We start from the raw sequence: 19229 nt of genomic DNA, 5'->3' as shown, positions 1-19229 counted from the left end.
ATGATTCCTTGGCCAGAGTTGAATTTTATCTCAGCACTTCAGATGGATACAACTTCCAACAGACTCCTCCGCTAAGGAGTTATCCAAAGACCGTTTTTCCAGCGCTGCCAGGTAGCGCCACTCCGCTTTCGGACATGACAACACCGGACTAAATAACACCTGCAGCTCTGAGATCAGTGTTAGACCGGTCAGCCCTTTGGGTGGTCCCTCCTGTTTTTTTCCCTTTTCTTTTTCCCCTTTTTGCCTCTATTATGTGTCCACTGTGATTTTTCTTGGTGTTGACCCTAGGTCTGGACACCCTGTTACTACTAATTAGTTACACAGTGTAGGTTCCTTCTAAAATGGAGGAAAAGGGTTCTGTCACAAAATGGTGGCTTGCTAACTGACCAGATTACCTCACAGCCTGTAGGCCTAGGAATGATATGAGGGGTTCCAGAACTTTCTGGTCCACTCTGGACATTCTAGGCTCAGGCTATATAAAGTGGAATATTGGGCGGCCATTTTGTGAAGGAACTGAGGGGAGACGAGTTAAGGCAACTGCATGGGGAGGTTGGTGCACTGAGGAGGGTTTGATTGACCTTTGGGTCGGCTACCCTGCTTTGTTGATGCGACCCCTTGCCTGCTGACCTGACCCTTCGGCCAACGTTGTAGTGGTAGCTCCTTTGCCCCATCTTTGGCGCTCTTTTTAAGGAATCTTAGGAAAATCCTGAGGAACTGAGACACCTTGAGTTAGGAAATAGGGGGTGCGGAAGGTGGAGGCCTGTGTCTGAATAGGGGACTATTACCTTTACTCAACCCAACTGTATCCCTAACATTGCCCGAAGCATCCAAGCGCTAGACTGTGGTAATTCAAGCATCCAAGCGCTAGACTGTGGGGATTCAAGCATCCAAGCGCTAGACTGTGGGGATTCAAGCATCCAAGCGCTAGACTGTGGGAACTGTGCCTACCGTAGCTGACCGGGGTGATCCGAGGGCCGGGTGCCTCTGACTCGCGACTCCTTCCCCCTTCCTGCGGGTGGTTCTGGTACTGGGACCCCGCCGCGGAAGTTTCAAGGTTGCGGGATTGTTGCGGTGAGAAAAACTGTGAGGAGGAGAATGGGCGTCGCTCTGCTCGTCAAGCCAGCAAGGAGGCGTCGGAAGCGCAGGGGAGGAGCTGAGGGACGCCGAGTTCCGTCGTGGCTCCACCCGCGTCAACGCCCCGTATGAGGAGGAACACGGAAGAGCTGAGGAGCGTCTGAGTCGGACCTCCTCCGACGGCAGTCAGCGACTCGCCTCTGAATAGGGGCCTGGCTGCGCTGAAGAGAGTGCCGGTTGGAGGTCGGGACTTTTCCGAGGCCTTATCAGTCAAGCGGGACCGCCTGACTGGAAAGTAAGCAGGGCACTGGATGCAGAGGGAGGGAAGATTGTCCGTGGGAGTTACATCGTGACAGTCCACCTTGGGCCCATAAGAAGGAGGGTATAACGAGTATCTGTAACTGACACTGGTTAAACGGCCTCACCTACAGAAGGCTCAAGTTATTAGCCCTGGCCATTGGAGAATCGTACTGGTCATAAAGCGTTATCCCAGGGGTAGCAGATCTTTGCCAACCACCGCGTTCAGGCGAATCCAACTGGGGAAAGTTGGGTAAATCGTATTGGCCTTGGAACAGTGCCAGACTGAGAGGAATGCTACCCGTAAACGGTTCAAGAGCTCTAAGATCTTTCATTTGATGATTGGCTAATCGTCTGTAGTTAAAGAAACAGAGCTAATGTTTATGTGATGGATGAAATATCTTATTCTCTTTACCCTTAGGAATTTAGCTGTTTGAGATCGCATTAAACTGATTGTTGAAAAGATCCACATATTTGTAATAAGAATGTAACCTTAACGGTAATGTAATGCTAAAGTTAATTTTGCTGATTTTGAGAGGACCGAAGTAGATTTGTTAATCCATTGAATACTGATCCAGCGGGCTATAGAAAATATATCATAAACTATGCTACCCAACTACATAACCTATAAACAAAATTCTATATTAAATATGGACCCATTTAAGAACCTGATATATTTTGGGCCTACTGAATCAGGTGGTCAGAATAAATCTATATATACATTATCTACACACTATATACATATTTATACATTTGCAGAAAGAATATTGTCATTAGAATAAAACACAATCATTTAAACGACCACCATAGGCGACGTGATCTAGCTAAAGGTAACCTACACTTCTGAATAACCAAGACCAGCTTGTTTGTCAAAAGTAAGATTTTATTTTCTATTTTATGGTATATAAGTTGAAAGTTTTATAAATGAAATTTATATGTAATATAGCAAGCATGATGGTAAGAAATATGAGAAAAATACAATTTAAGCAATTGAATCAATTTAAAGAAATTATATAAAGTTTAGCATTTCTAAAACCTATTTCCCTAACTCAGCTAAATAGGCAGAAATTAAAGTAAAGATCTTTGAGGATTCTTACGTGCTCCACGCAAAGTCCAGCAGCACATCACCCTCATCGGAAAGTCAGAAAGCAGCAGCCAGCCCAACCCTAAGGGCATGACTTTTTATACCTTTCTACGCTAACTAAACTAGCAAAGGAAAATTTTCAGAAATCCTCGACGTCCCATTGGCTGAGAGTGACAAGTGACATGTCACCCGATTCTTAAAAAGTTCCACAAAATCATGTCTTACAAAGACCATTGTCTCTTCCACGTGAAGCCAGAAACTTCCTGCGATTGCAACTTTGTATTAAATCATCCTCGCAGCTTCCATAGCCTTTCAGTACAACTTCCGCGGATGCCAAGTTAAGGACTGACAAAAAGTTCACTTTCGACCTTGGCCATGTCCGACAGAATGATGTCAGCTCATCAGTTTTTGCTTTGTGAATGCAGCTTCAATAAACGTTTTAATTCAGAATGGGCGTCTCGTGACTTTCTGCAGAATTATAGATCAGCTCTTTTCCTGCGGCTCAAATAACTAGGCCCAAAAGCAGGCAACTTATGTTTTCTAGTATAAAACAAACACAAGAAAAGTATTAATGTAAGAAATAATGTAGATTCTGTATCCACCCCATGGTTTACTAATTAATTAACCCACCCGATTAATCAAAATGTTACCTAGCCATTGCAAACAAATAAAGCAGCGTTTATATTTACCAGTCTCCGTTTTTCTATGAGACCCATATGCACCTAGAATAGTAGAAATGACATCACACAGACAAGGAAAATCAAAACAAGCACATGCTTATTTTAAGTTTGCAGCAGTTAGTAATGACAAAAACGAAAACAATAAATTATTTTATTATTTTGCACGAACAAAAAGATGCAACAAATATGCACGTTTATGAGCACACATGTTAGTCCCCCCACGTGTAAAGTTTAATCTAAGTTGTATTAGTACGACATATCACAAATCATTAATAATTTTATTCATGTTATGGAAATGTGACTTTGCGAGTTTAAACAAAATTTTGTTTTCTATCTCGCTCCATCAACTCCCTCATCTGGTGATTAACAAATCACCAAACCAGCACTCAAAATTTTGGTAAATTAAATTTTTAAGAAATCGATTCAAATTCAATTATTTTAGTAAACCTAAAAATCTGTTTCAGCATAATCTTTGCAATTAACATGACGCTCTCTATGTAACTCCTGTAACTCGATCTCCCTTTCCTCTTCTTTTCTCAGTTTATAAATTCTCTTCTTTTCCTTTAACTGTTTCTTTCTTTTATGTAACAAACAACCTACTTTAGTCAAAATAAAAATGAAAAATATTATAATCAAAGGTGCCAAAATCTTGCCAAGAATTGAACTTCCAATATTATGAAACCAGTTTTTAATTGCTTGAAACCTTTTTGAAAGTTTCCCTGTAAAATCTTCTTCTTCTATAGGAATTATCTCTGAATGCATTTGTGTAATATTTTTAATATACATTTCGATATTCTTACTTTCATCCGGTATATATGTACAGCAATGTTGGACATGTAAAATGCCACAGACTCCTCCCTCTTTTGCTAGTAGTATGTCTAAAGCAAGGCGATCTTGAATTACCATGGATCTAATTGCAATAACTTCAACGTTCACTAATTGAAACCCATCAGCAGTGTCGGTTGATAATCTATCAACTATAGTGGACAATTTTCTGATTCTCCCTGCATTTAGGGTTATACCAACAAAAGGAATTACAGCTTGAAAAATATCTCCTAGAACTTCAGTAAAAGTTTCTCTTTTAGCTCTATTTACATAATTATGAATTTTAAACAATCCTTCTGAATCTCTGTCAACATGAAATACTTTAGGAAAAACAATTCCCACATAACAAGTTCCATACCAGTGATCAGGAAGGTTATAGTAAGCTTTGTCACCACAAACAAAATAAATTCCAGGAAATATAGGATCTTTTCCACCTTTAAATCCCCAACCTCCCATAATCTGATAAGTATCTTCACAGTTGCTTGCACCTACAAAATAATTATCAAAAAGTGTATTATCTCTTCTAATGCAAAGCTTTCCACTAACAGGTTTGTCTATGTGAATTGCAATATTTTCAAGCATTTTGCCATTTAATTTCTCATCCTCTTTTTGCCAGAAGGATGACTTAGTCTGCTTGACTAATTCATTTCTCTTATAAATTGTTCTTCTCTCCTCAACCATATTCAAAAATTTCTTTCCTTCAGCACTTAATTTACATGTTAGATTATTCTTGTAAGCATACTCGTAAGTGAGTTCGTTAGTAACAAGGAAATATTCTCTCAATTGTTTTGCTTTCTTATGCTTATTTAAAGCATTATCAATCTTAACATTAGCAAAAATCTCATCATAATTTGAATAGTAATATTCTAAACGTCCAGTTTGATAAAATAAACTAGTTAATACACTACATGTTACAGCATAAGTGAGAGGAAGCATATTATATGTTACTCCCTCAGAAACAGAAGCAGGTAACTTAACACAGACATAACAGTCCTTTGCATCCATTACCTTTACATATTCACTCAAAAGCTTTGTGAATGTATTGCTTGAAAAATCACCTATTGATTTATCTTGATGGATGTTAGGCTGATGATCAATTACTTTTGCAGATGCACCATGTTTAGTTTGGCTAACCAGAGCTTTGCTTGTTATGTTAACTTTGTGTAATTCTCTATTCATTTCTAAAGGGATAATCACAGCTAGTACTAACCAGAGCAGAACTAAAATGAGCAGACACACCAGAGTCATCTTACAGCATCTTTTAAAAACAGAACATTTTGAAGTGCTCTCCTTAACATAAGGCATTTTTAGGTTAGTTTTAGCCTCAAAAATAAAAAATAAATTTTAAAATTTATATACACCCCCCTTTTAAAATATATTTTTCTTTTATGACCCTAAACAAGATTTCTTCGACCTTCTGTCATACATAAGTTTTCTTAAACTAAACAGTTTTTCTTCGACCTTGTGTCAACTAACAAGATTTCTTCAGCCTTTTGCCAATTTAATAATTTTGTACTTCAATCATTGTCACTAATTTCTTGGATTTCGTTTTCTTCTTCACTACTATCATATATGTCAATAACAGGTGGAATTACTAAGTAAGTCCACTCAGGAGACTTATATTTCTGGTTTGGTCTAATTATTCTCTTCCCTTTTCTCGATATCACTTCAATTTTTCTTCCGACTCCAACTTCTTTTCCTGGACTCTTTTGACTACTTATTTCTTCAACTTGTTCTATTGGCTTTTTGATCAATCTGACTCTCAATCTTCCACCAGGCCAGTAGTCTGCTTTTCTCACGTACTTCTTCTTTGGTTCAGAATTATTTGATTCTGACTTCCAAGTCCTTTTCTTTCCGTTTTCACTTCCACCTTCCACGTCACTTTCTTCAGTTTCGTAGTCTGAAATTTCAATTGACTCAGGAACTTCTCTATTCGGCAATTTCACTCCTTCAGGAACTTCACTTTGTCTTCCATCACTGGTACTCGGTAATTCGTTCTCCTCCTCTTCCTCAATTACCTCTAGCTTCCCAGATTTTGGATTTCTGTTCCTTACTTCAGAGCTTGTTCTCTGCCTTTCGATACTCTCCTGGTCTGAAACTTCTTTTGGTTCAGCTTCTTTGTCTTCAATAGAGACAACCGAATCCTCAGTTATCTTTCCTTTTAACAGATTCTCTTCTCCTTCAGAATCTATTTCAATTATTTCTAAGTCTTTTCTTGTCAGATTTCCATTCACTGGCACAGTTTCCAGATGTCGACTTTCTTGTCGATCTTCAGAATCTGGAATTACTTCACCTTCTGTTCTGTCTTCTGCTTCAGAATCAGAATCATCTGTGGTATCACTTTCAACATCAGAACTCTCAGGAGTTGGTACTGGAATAGTATGACTTGGATGAATCCAGCGTTTCAATCCTCTGCACTTTACAGCATTAGTAGTGATCAAAATTATCTGCCTAGGTTTCTGCCATCTAGGAGATAGACAATTCCTTCTCCGATGTACTTTCGTTCTGACCCAGTCTCCAGGTCTCAGATCATGTGTCAAAACTTTGTCATTTGATTGAGCTTCAGTTCCCACCTGATTAGACACAGAAGTTACCATATCAGATAACCTTTTACAGTAATCCAAAATTGCACTGTCATTTATGCTCAACAGTTTACCTACAGGTACAAAAGCTTGCCTCATAACTCTTCCCATTATAATTTCATGAGGACTCAGACCTGTCTTTTTATCTGGTGTACTTCTTAATGACATCAAAACAAGTGGAAGAGCATCAGTCCACTTAACTCCTGTTTCTAGACACATTTTTCCAATTCTGTTTTTGATAGTTCCATTTATTTGTTCGACTACACCTGATGCCTCTGGTCTGTATGCACAGTGTATTTTCTGCTCAATGCTCAAAGCTTCACAAATTAACTTCAACAGTTTGTTATCAAAATGGCTTCCTCCATCACTCTCAATGGTGACTGGAAAACCGTACCTTGGGATGATTTCTCTGAGCATTAGTTTTGCTACTGTAATTGAATCACAATGTCTTGTAGGGAAAGCCTCTACCCACCTTGAGAATAAGCATACAATTACAAGTACATATTTCAAACAGTTGTGTAAGGGCATTTCAATGAAATCTATTTGTAACCTGGTAAAGGGACCACCCTCTCGACCAATTATTCCTGTCCCCACCACTGATTTTCTGTTTGGATTCATTTGTTGGCATGACAAACACCTTTGACAGAAAGATTCTGCAATGGTTCTAAATTTTGTATTGAACCATGTTTCTCTAAAAAGTCTGACCATAGAATCTCTTCCTAAATGTGCAGGACCATGATATAATCTGGCCATGTCAGCAATCAAGCAATTTGGTAAGACTATTCTGCCATCTTTGTAAACCCACACTCCATCTTCTTCACGTGGTCTACAATCTGATCTTAACCATAGGTCTTTTTCTTCATCATCTGCTTCATTTTGTAAATCCCTAATCTCATGCCATGTTTCTACAACAGTTGTTAGCATTAATGAATTTGAATCAGTTTCTTTACTCCTATTCCGATTGTAAGAATAATTTTTCCTTGCGCAGTACTTTGCTGTTTCATCTGCGAAGGCATTTCCCTTGGAAATATAATCAGTTCCTCTAGTGTGCGCTGCACACTTGACTATGGCAATTTCTTTTGGTAATTGTATTGCTTCAATTAATCTTCTAATGAAAACTGCATTTTTAATTGGCGATCCTGTTGATGTCATGTATCCTCTCTGTGACCAGAGTTGTCCATAATCATGCACAACTCCGTACCCATACTGACTATCAGTAATGATGGTAACTCTTATATCTTTTGATATTTCACATGCACGAATTAAAGCAATCAATTCAGCCACTTGTGCTGAACGAACTCCTTCAAGACATGATGCTTCTTAAACATCTACAACTGTACAAACTGAATATGAAGCTTTCAAGACACCTCCTTCGGATCTTAAGCATGAGCCATCTACAAAGTAGACAAAATCCGATTCAGACAGAGGTCTGTCTTTGATGTCTTTTCTTGGTTTAGTGCAGAATTCCATGACATCTAAACATTCGTGTTCTGTCTCAATGTCATCAACAATTTCGGAATCAGGCAGTAATGTTGAAGGATTCAGATTCAAACATCTTGAAATCGAAACATTATCTGCTCCCAGTATGATTTTCTCATACTTTGTCAATCTGCTACTTGTTAAATGTTGAGTCTTACCTCTTGTCAGTAATATTTCAACTGAATGAGGCACAAAAACTTTCACAGGAAATCCCATAATGATTCCTTCACTTTGTTCAAGGCTGATACTTGTAGCTGCAACTGCTTTTAAACAACCTGGTAATGCTTTTGCAATTGGATCAAGAACTGCAGAGAAGTATGCAATAGGTTTCTTTAAATTTCCATGTCTCTGAATTAACACAGATAATGCACATCCTTCTCTCTCACTGCAATACAGTTCAAAATCTTTCTCATAATTTGGCATACCCAAAGCAGGAGCTTGGCATAAGCTCTTTTTCAGGTTCTCAAAAGATTCCATCTCAGCATCATTGAGAATAATTGGATCTTTTACATCTGATTTGGTCAGTCTTTGTAGTGGTTTTGCAATTACTGAAAATCCACTTATCCATTGTCGACAGTAACCTACCCTTCCCAGGAACATTCTGACCTGTCTTTGTGTTCTTGGCGGTAACATTGCTTGAATCATTTTTATTCTCTCTATTGTTACTTGTCTTTTTCCCTTTGCAATTCTGTGACCAAGATATTTTACTTCTTGTTTGCAAAACTGTAGTTTTGCTGGGGACACTTTATGTCCTTCTTCTGCAAGGCGATTTAACAGAATTATTGTGTCGGTTACACAATTTTCTCTTGTCTTTGCAGCTATTAACAAATCATCAATATACTGCACCAGCGTAGACCTACCTGGTAAGTCTAAATCTTCTAATGATCTTTTTAACAATTCATTAAAGATTGAAGGACTTTCTGTATAGCCCTGAGGGATTCTTGTCCATCCAAGGGTCTTACCTTGGAATCTGAAAGCAAAGATTTCATAACTGTCTGGGTGTAAGGGAACATTAAAGAATGCATTGCAAAGGTCAATGACTGTGTACCATTCAGCATCATGTGGAATCTGAAATAGAATTACTGCTGGATTTGGAACCACAGGACAACATGGAATGACAATTTGATTAACCTTTCTCAAATCTTGTACGATCCTAAACGTTCCGTTAGACTTTTTAACTCCCATAATTGGTGAATTACAAGAGCTACTCTTCATTTCCTTTAATACACCTTGCTTGATTAATTTTTCAATTATAGGTGTAATACCTTCAATTGTCTCTGTTTTCATTTTATACTGTGGAGTGTTTGGAAATTCTATTCCCTGTTTCAATGCAATTTTAACAGGATCTACGTTTTTCATCAGACCCATTTCATTCCCAGTAAAATCCCATATTTCAGATTTCACTGTTTCCTTTAGCTCTTCAGGTAAATCCTTTTCTTCAAATGCAGGAAACAATTTTGTTTCTTCTGCTTCCATCATCATCATTGTCATTCTGTACAAACCATCTTCCTCCATTGTTTGTAACTCAACTCCTTCAGGAGAACAATATATTCTACAATTCATTTTACATAGGATGTCTCTACCTAATAGATTTACTGGACTACTATTACAAACCACAAATCTGTGTTTGTCTCTGTAATTTCCAATTTCAACTGGTACTGGATCAGTTAAGTCTGTTTTAATTTGCTGATTACTTACTCCCACAACTTGGATGGTATTCCCAGAGAGAGGTAGGTTTTCAATTTCCACTGATCTAACAGTAGAACGGGTAGCACCAGTGTCCACTAGAAAAGTGATGTCTACATCATTAACTTTCCCGTTTATATAAGGACCAGACTGGTCAACCTCAAGAGTGGCTCCAACAACACACTCTTCCTCCTCTCTCGGGCACCGTCAGCAATAATCATCAGAATCACTGTCTTGACTTTCTGTTAATAAAAATTGTTGTGAAGCATTTTGCATTTGAACCTTTTGCTGCTTTTGCTGTTTTTGTGGTTTTATTACCTGTTCACATCCCTGAAATCCCACGTTTGGATTATATTTTTGAACTCCCCCACAATTCGGAAAAGGTGGTTGTGGCAATTGGTCTTGACGATTATTCACCTGTTGTTGTTGCTGTTGTTGTAACTGTCGCTGAATATTAAATTCATTTAACCCCTGTTGCATCTGTAGCTGTTGCTGCAGGTTAACACCATTCTGCATCTGTGGATTCAATAAGGGATTCTTTGAGTTTCTAGGAGGATGAGGACACTCGTCCCTCCAATGTCCAATTTCGCCACAATTAAAACAAGGTAATCTTTGTTTCAGTTCTTCTATCTTTGGGCTAAATTTCTTTGGGAAATTATTACCTTTAAACTTTCCTTGTATCTGGTTTGTATTTCCAGTTTGAACAAAATTGGTGTTCTTATTTCCCATGCTGGCAATCTGTTGCTCAGCCACCTTTACCTGAGCCCACATCGCTTTCTCCTTCAGCTTTTTCTGTTTTACTTCTAATTCATCGCTACAATATTTTGCTTTTCTTAGTATATCATCTACAGATAGTGCTTGCCATCCGACAATACTAGTTCTGATCATTTCTCCAATTTCAGGTTTTAGTCCATAAACAAATCTATAGATAAAATGACTCATGTCTTTTTCATCTAATTTTTCATAACCACTGTATTGTTTAAAGATTAACAATAGTCTTTCATAAAAAGAATGAACTGATTCTTTTGTTTCCTGTTCTGTTCTTTCTATTTTAACCCAACCAACTTCTTTGGGTGGAATTTTGTTTTTCATCCAAACAATTACTTTCTCATAGAAATCCATTACAAGTGGATTTGGGGCACCTGTTTCTTTAATTCGTTCAGGTTCTGCTTTTGGCCAACTAATAGATATTTTACATTCTGTCCAAAGATCAGATGGGACTACAATGTCAAAAAATCCATCCAAATCAATCCACAGAACTTTTGACACCTTAATAAATCTATCGACTTGCCTGTACCACTCAACTGGTTTCTCTCTTAATTTTGGAAAGTCATTTGTGAATAACAGAATGTCTTGTCTCGACCATGGGACATGAACATATCCTCCACCTGCAACTTCTCTCATTGGAAATTGTTTTGACAATTTTTCTAATCTTTCATCTTCCTTCCTTTTGGTCCATTTCACTCTCCATTTGTTCAGTTCTCCTAGCTTTTTGATATAAACAATCAAATCTTTAATGTGAACTATTCTTCCCATTGAGTTCAAACTCTCAATGTCACTTTCTGAAAAATCTAATCTGTAATGTTTTGCAAAATTCTTTTGTTTACTTACATCGATTTCAAGTTCTGCAGCTAGATCCTCTAATTGATCATATTTATTTTTCGTTTTCCACTGAATACTTTTGCAAATGAATAGTAGTTCATCATCCCGATAGTAATTTAAACTATCTGGACCAATTGTTCCAATTATTAATTCTTCTATATTCGCTTTTAATTTGGCCACATCAAGTTTTGGTGTGGTTATCCTGACTTCGGGACTTCCTACATCTGACATAGCACCCATTGGTGTTTTTGGAGATAAATCCTCATTAAAGGTTAAATCAGGCATTCTCGATCTAGAAGTGTTTAATTCAGTCAAGTCTGAATAAAATTTTTCAGTAGGCTTTTGAATTTCTGTATTTAAAGGAATAGTTAATCCATTTTTGTTTGTATCTCTTTGATCAAATACAGGCTGAACAGGACCTATTGTTACTGGAACTGTGACAGCTTCCATGCCTTTTGTCATTCTTTTAATTAATTCTTCTTTAGACCTTAAATATTCATTATAATCAACATCCTCAACATTTCTTGTCTCTCTTGCATAATCTTTTGGAGGTTCCCTTGCTCTTGGAGTCATTGAAAAATGTCTGCCTTCATTTCGAGCATTCTCAAATTCTGATCTTCTAGGTGTTTCAGTGATTTCACTATTATTTGGATAAAGTTTAGGAGCTTCACTAATTGGAGGTGCACTCGGTGAAGTTTCAGTAGAAACCACCGGAGTAGACCATGATCTAGGAGGTCTCAAAGGCTGATTAGGCTGTTTCTTTCTAGCAGTTGTATATATTTCTTCCATAACTGCATCCTCAGATTCACTTTCCATAGATTTTCCTGTAGGAGAACCCATTACCATTTCATGAATTAAATACAATCCTTCACTCATGTTTCCCTGTCTCCACATTCGCAATCTATCTTCATGAGTTTCTCTTTTCCATGATGGATTTTTGGAAGGTCTTTTAATTCCACTAGCTTCTCTTTGTAACTGATACATCTCGTCTTCCCACTCAACTAAAGCTTCAAATTGAGTTGGTCTCGGTTTTGGAACAAGAGCATTCATTTTCTCTCGTAAATTTCTTAAAACTCTTACATTAAATGAACCATCATCAGGCCAAGCTAAAACACCGTCGTTTTTAGTATAGCGTTTCCAACTGTCGAACCATATGACAGTATGATATCCGTATTCACCTTCCATGTACGCTGCAGGTGTTTTATACTTATGAAGTAGTTTACCACCTCGCGTTTCGATTTTCTTGTCGGGTGAAAATAAATTCTTAAATTTCTGAAATAATGTTGTCCTTTTCTCAACATGTTTAAAATGATAACTCATCTTTAAAAGTTAAATTTAATTCATAAAATTGTTCGTAAAATATTTCCGGGATGTTCCGCGAAACAACCAATCCGTGCGCGAAACACACCAACAAGCCAATGGCAGTTGAGCTACGTCACTTTTCAGCTCGACCAATAAATTTGGAGAATTTTCGAAGGACCAATCAGCTCACAGGCCGCCAGAGACTCAGGAGCCAATCAGAATACAACCTGTGACGTAGGTCACCCAATCCCAGCGCGGCTCTGTGACGTACACAGCAGCTGCGGTTTCTCGCTTCTCACTCCTGGCGCTTACCCCTCCTTCACAGAATCTTTTCACAGCGCCATTTTAAGGACACTTTTCAGTGTAATTTCAGTGTAAATTAATTCTTAACAATGACTATAAAGACAACATCTGTTCGTTTCACTAATTAGGATAGTTTACATACATTCAAGTATCCACACTTCGGAATAGACGGCGCTATTCACACTAAGGATAATATTCAATTGTCAGTAGAGTAACCTTACCCCACCCTTCTAACACGTATAATTATGAACTCGCTTTGCTCTGAACCCACCGCGAAGTGAAAGTTCTAAGAGTTCCACTTGAACATAAAATACAATTCAAACTCGCACTTTTACACGGAAAATTCCCTAAATTCAAACACACATGAAATCCGTACAGGACTCTCACCTGTTTATAGAATTCATGCACCGTTAGCAAAACAACGACGTTATCCGTACAGGGCTCTCACCTGTTTATAGATATGAAACATGTACCCGTACAGGACTCTAACCTGTTTATAGATAATCATGCACCGACGTTAAATTTACCCTTCACTCAAGCTCGGAAATAACTAATACTCTCATCACAGTGAGTTTTATGGAAGGCACTTTGTCCCTATTCTCATGCTGCTTTGATTTCTTAGAAAATCCTCACTATACAAGATTCAGACCTAGCCCTATAACTGTGCTGCTCGGCGACAACACTATGGTACACGGCGATACCTCTTGTGATACTCGGCGATATCACTACAAACTGAACAGATGGCTTGCGTGACTAAATTCTCGCCACACAATCTATACCGGTATAGCTTACAGATAGGCACGAAAAACGAACTTAACATGTGTTAAAACATCGATCCTATTTCCATACCATGACGTAACTCTTAGCAACCAACATATTACCTTGGTTACCTCCTAGCAACCATCAATTTCTGCTACCAGAGAATTGATCCAGCGGGCTATAGAAAATATATCATAAACTATGCTACCCAACTACATAACCTATAAACAAAATTCTATATTAAATATGGACCCATTTAAGAACCTGATATATTTTGGGCCTACTGAATCAGGTGGTCAGAATAAATCTATATATACATTATCTACACACTATATACATATTTATACATTTGCAGAAAGAATATTGTCATTAGAATAAAACACAATCATTTAAACGACCACCATAGGCGACGTGATCTAGCTAAAGGTAACCTACACTTCTGAATAACCAAGACCAGCTTGTTTGTCAAAAGTAAGATTTTATTTTCTATTTTATGGTATATAAGTTGAAAGTTTTATAAATGAAATTTATATGTAATATAGCAAGCATGATGGTAAGAAATATGAGAAAAATACAATTTAAGCAATTGAATCAATTTAAAGAAATTATATAAAGTTTAGCATTTCTAAAACCTATTTCCCTAACTCAGCTAAATAGGCAGAAATTAAAGTAAAGATCTTTGAGGATTCTTACGTGCTCCACGCAAAGTCCAGCAGCACATCACCCTCATCGGAAAGTCAGAAAGCAGCAGCCAGCCCAACCCTAAGGGCATGACTTTTTATACCTTTCTACGCTAACTAAACTAGCAAAGGAAAATTTTCAGAAATCCTCGACGTCCCATTGGCTGAGAGTGACAAGTGACATGTCACCCGATTCTTAAAAAGTTCCACAAAATCATGTCTTACAAAGACCATTGTCTCTTCCACGTGAAGCCAGAAACTTCCTGCGATTGCAACTTTGTATTAAATCATCCTCGCAGCTTCCATAGCCTTTCAGTACAACTTCCGCGGATGCCAAGTTAAGGACTGACAAAAAGTTCACTTTCGACCTTGGCCATGTCCGACAGAATGATGTCAGCTCATCAGTTTTTGCTTTGTGAATGCAGCTTCAATAAACGTTTTAATTCAGAATGGGCGTCTCGTGACTTTCTGCAGAATTATAGATCAGCTCTTTTCCTGCGGCTCAAATAACTAGGCCCAAAAGCAGGCAACTTATGTTTTCTAGTATAAAACAAACACAAGAAAAGTATTAATGTAAGAAATAATGTAGATTCTGTATCCACCCCATGGTTTACTAATTAATTAACCCACCCGATTAATCAAAATGTTACCTAGCCATTGCAAACAAATAAAGCAGCGTTTATATTTACCAGTCTCCGTTTTTCTATGAGACCCATATGCACCTAGAATAGTAGAAATGACATCACACAGACAAGGAAAATCAAAACAAGCACATGCTTATTTTAAGTTTGCAGCAGTTAGTAATGACAAAAACGAAAACAATAAATTATTTTATTATTTTGCACGAACAAAAAGATGCAACAAATATGCACGTTTATGAGCACACATGTTAGTCCCCCCACGTGTAAAGTTTAATCTAAGTTGTATTAGTACGACATATCACAAATCATTAATAATTTTATTCATGTTATGGAAATGTGACTTTGCGAGTTTAAACAAAATTTTGTTTTCTATCTCGCTCCATCAATACCTGGCCTGTTAAAATGTTATAAAGTCAGATAGCTTGATGAGAAACCTAGTTGAAAGTATTAAATGTGATGCAAATTGAAAGCTAATGTGAAAGAAACGATAAAGCTTCGCTATTTCTTTTTCTAAAATAAGGTGTAGTGTCATTCTTTTTGAGTGGAGGTGCGCTGGGGTGCTGAATAGAGTGTGACGCAAGTACAGCACAAAAGCCTTGGAGTTAAGTCTTGCCCTCTTGTGCCAAGCTACCCTAGTCGGACCGGTGACCCCGGATCCAACAATCGTTACCTGTTTTCACCTTCTCATTGACACATGTACGGAGCATTCAGTGTCTCACAGGTGAAATTCCTCTGCATTTCTACAGCGATTAGGTCAAATGTCTCCTCCAAGATTTAAACGTTTTAAGCCTTATCATACATACAACAAGAAGATGGCTTTTTTGGATCTACAAAGCAACTGTGTGTAGTGTCTTGGACTAGAGCATGATGCCTGGCAATTGATTCTTGTGCCTCCATGCACCTAAAGCCATCAGGGAGCAGGAGGCCAGCTTGTTTCTGGCTAAAGCCTCAGGTAGGCACCGAGCGATCTCCTTCACCAACAGATAAGTCACTTCAGTGAGAATGATCTAATATATCTTCCTACAAAAAATGCCATAATCCTTTTCTTCCACCAGGAATTGATCCCGCTCCTGGGATCATTCTGAACCTCTGCAAGATTCTCTGATGCTTGGCTCTTCCTGGCCGGATAAGATCCTGATACTGAAAAATAGGAGACAAGACTTTCCTGGTCCGTCCACAGACTGCGCAGGTCAAGACCTCCCTGCCTGCAATGCTGTATGAGGTCAAGAGGGCTTCTGCACCAACTAAGGAGCCCCCAAAAGGGAATCATGTTCCCGGTTGCTTGGCAACTCTGGCTGCTCTGTCCCTCACACCTGCCAACATTGTACCACCATGGGCTCTGGTGCTTACGAAGCTGATATGCAAAGGAGGGGCCCCCTGGATATGATGTAGGGCAGACCAGCAGGGGAAAGCACAATATCCAATATCAAGAAACGGAGGGCTGCCCTATATATTTTAATTAAAGGCTCTTATAGAATCCATATATTTTGTTCAATGAACACAACTCTGAGCTCACTTTTAGATAGGGGCCATTCACTGAGAGTTCAGACACAGAATACAAGAATACATCATTTTATTTTTATATATATTTTTGTCGAAAATATACTTATACAATATTTACAATGGTTCAATCACATAAAATTCAATGACGCGCCCCAAGTATCCCATTCATTCTTCAATCTTCATCACACCAATCTTCTACACTCTCATCACCCATTCAAGCATTCATACCCTCTTCATACATCCAGTAAGCATCGTACACTAATACACTGGAATTGTCCTGCAACATCGACTCAGTACATCGCTGGGAAGAATGTTGGTGGTAATAGCAGGACAGAATGTCACCACGCCTACGCGCGTTTCAGTGCTCGGCCCGATCTATGGCCGCACCTTCGTCAGGGCATGTATACGATGGGACACAAGCAGGGGCAACAACAATTCAGAGGAATGGCCACTCTATGATAAACAAAACAAGCATTTACAATGCAATGGTCTCGGCATCATTAAAGGTAGAGCTATTGGCATTGCTCATGACATTTCTTTTTTTTTCTTTAAATCATAAATAAATGGCATTGCCATTTGCATTGTCAATACACACCACTCTGCACTCAACAGCACACACCACTCTGCACTCAACAGCACACACCACTCTGCACTCAACAGCACACACCACTCACCACTCTGCACTCAACACTCTGCACTCAACAGCACACACCACTCACCACTCTGCACTCAACACTCTGCACTCAACAGCACACACCACTCACCACTCTGCACTCAACACTCTGCACTCAACAGCACACACCACTCACCACTCTGCACTCACCACTTTGCACTCACTACTCACTACTCTGCACTCACTACTCTGCACTCACTACTCACTACTCTGCACTCACTACTCTGCACTCACTACTCTGCACTCACTACTCCGCACTCACTACTCACTACTCTGCACTCACTACTACTCTGCACTCACTACTCACTACTCTGCACTCACTACTCACTACTCTGCACTCACTACTCACTACTCTGCACTCACTACTCTGCACTCACTACTCACTACTCTGCACTCACTACTCTGCACTCACTACTCACTACTCTGCACTCACTACTCTGCACTCACTACTCACTACTCTGCACTCACTACTCACTACTCTGCACTCACTACTCACTACTCTGCACTCACTACTCACTACTCTGCACTCACTACTCTGCACTCACTACTCTGCACTCACTACTCTGCACTCACTACTCTGCACTCACTACTCACTACTCTGCACTCACTACTCTGCACTCACTACTCTGCACTCACTACTCTGCACTCACTACTCTGCACTCACTACTCTGCACTCACTACTCACTACTCTGCACTCACTACTCTGCACTCTCTACTCAATATGCTGCACTCACTACTCTGCACTCACTACTCACTACTCTGCACTCACTACTCACTACTCTGCACTGACTACTCACTACTCTGCACTCACTACTCTGCACTCACTACTCACTACTCTGCACTCACTACTCACTACTCGGCACTCACTACTCTGCACTCACTACTCACTACTCTGCACTCACTACTCTACACTCACTACTCTGCACTCACTACTCTGCACTCACTACTCTGCACTCACTACTCTGCACTCACTACTCTGCACTCACTACTCTGCACTCACTACTCACTACTCTGCACTCACTACTCTGCACTCACTACTCACTACTCTGCACTCACTACTCACTACTCTGCACTCACTACTCTAGTGAGTAGTGAGTGCAGAGTAGTGAGTGCACTCACTACTCTGCACTCACTACTCTGCACTCACTAATCTGCACTCACTACTCTGCACTCACTACTCTGCACTCACTACTCACTACTCTGCACTCACTACTCTGCACTCACTACTCTGCACTCACTACTCTGCACTCACTACTCTGCACTCACTACTCACTACTCTGCACTCACTACTCTGCACTCACTACTCTGCACTCACTACTCTGCACTCACTACTCTGCACTCACTACTCACTACTCTGCACTCACTACTCTGCACTCACTACTCACTACTCTGCACTCACTACTCACTACTCTGCACTCACTACTCTGCACTCACTACTCACTACTCTGCACTCACTACTCTGCACTCACTACTCACTACTCTGCACTCACTACTCTGCACTCACTACTCTGCACTCACTACTCTGCACTCACTACTCACTACTCTGCACTCACTACTCACTACTCTGCACTCACTACTCTGCACTCACTACTCTGCACTCACTACTCTGCGCTCACTACTCTGCACTCACTACTCTGCGCTCACTACTCTGCACTCACTACTCTGCACTCACTACTCACTACTCTGCACTCACTACTCTGCACTCACTACTCTGCACTCACTACTCACTACTCTGCACTCACTACTCACTATTCTGCACTCACTACTCTGCACTCACTACTCTGCACTCACTACTCTGCACTCACTACTCTGCACTCACTACTCACTACTCTGCACTCACTACTCACTACTCTGCACTCACTACTCACTACTCTGCACTCACTACTCTGCACTCACTACTCTGCACTCACTACTCTGCACTCACTACTCACTACTCTGCACTCACTACTCTGCACTCACTACTCTGCACTCACTACTCTGCACTCACTACTCACTACTCTGCACTCACTACTCACTACTCTGCACTCACCACTCACTACTCTGCACTCACCACTCACTA

Source organism: Lissotriton helveticus, chromosome 5_1 (genome assembly GCF_964261635.1).
Source record: "Lissotriton helveticus chromosome 5_1, aLisHel1.1, whole genome shotgun sequence".
In the NCBI taxonomy this organism is placed as follows: domain Eukaryota; kingdom Metazoa; phylum Chordata; class Amphibia; order Caudata; family Salamandridae; genus Lissotriton; species Lissotriton helveticus.
Note: the sequence above shows the minus strand (reverse complement) of the source record.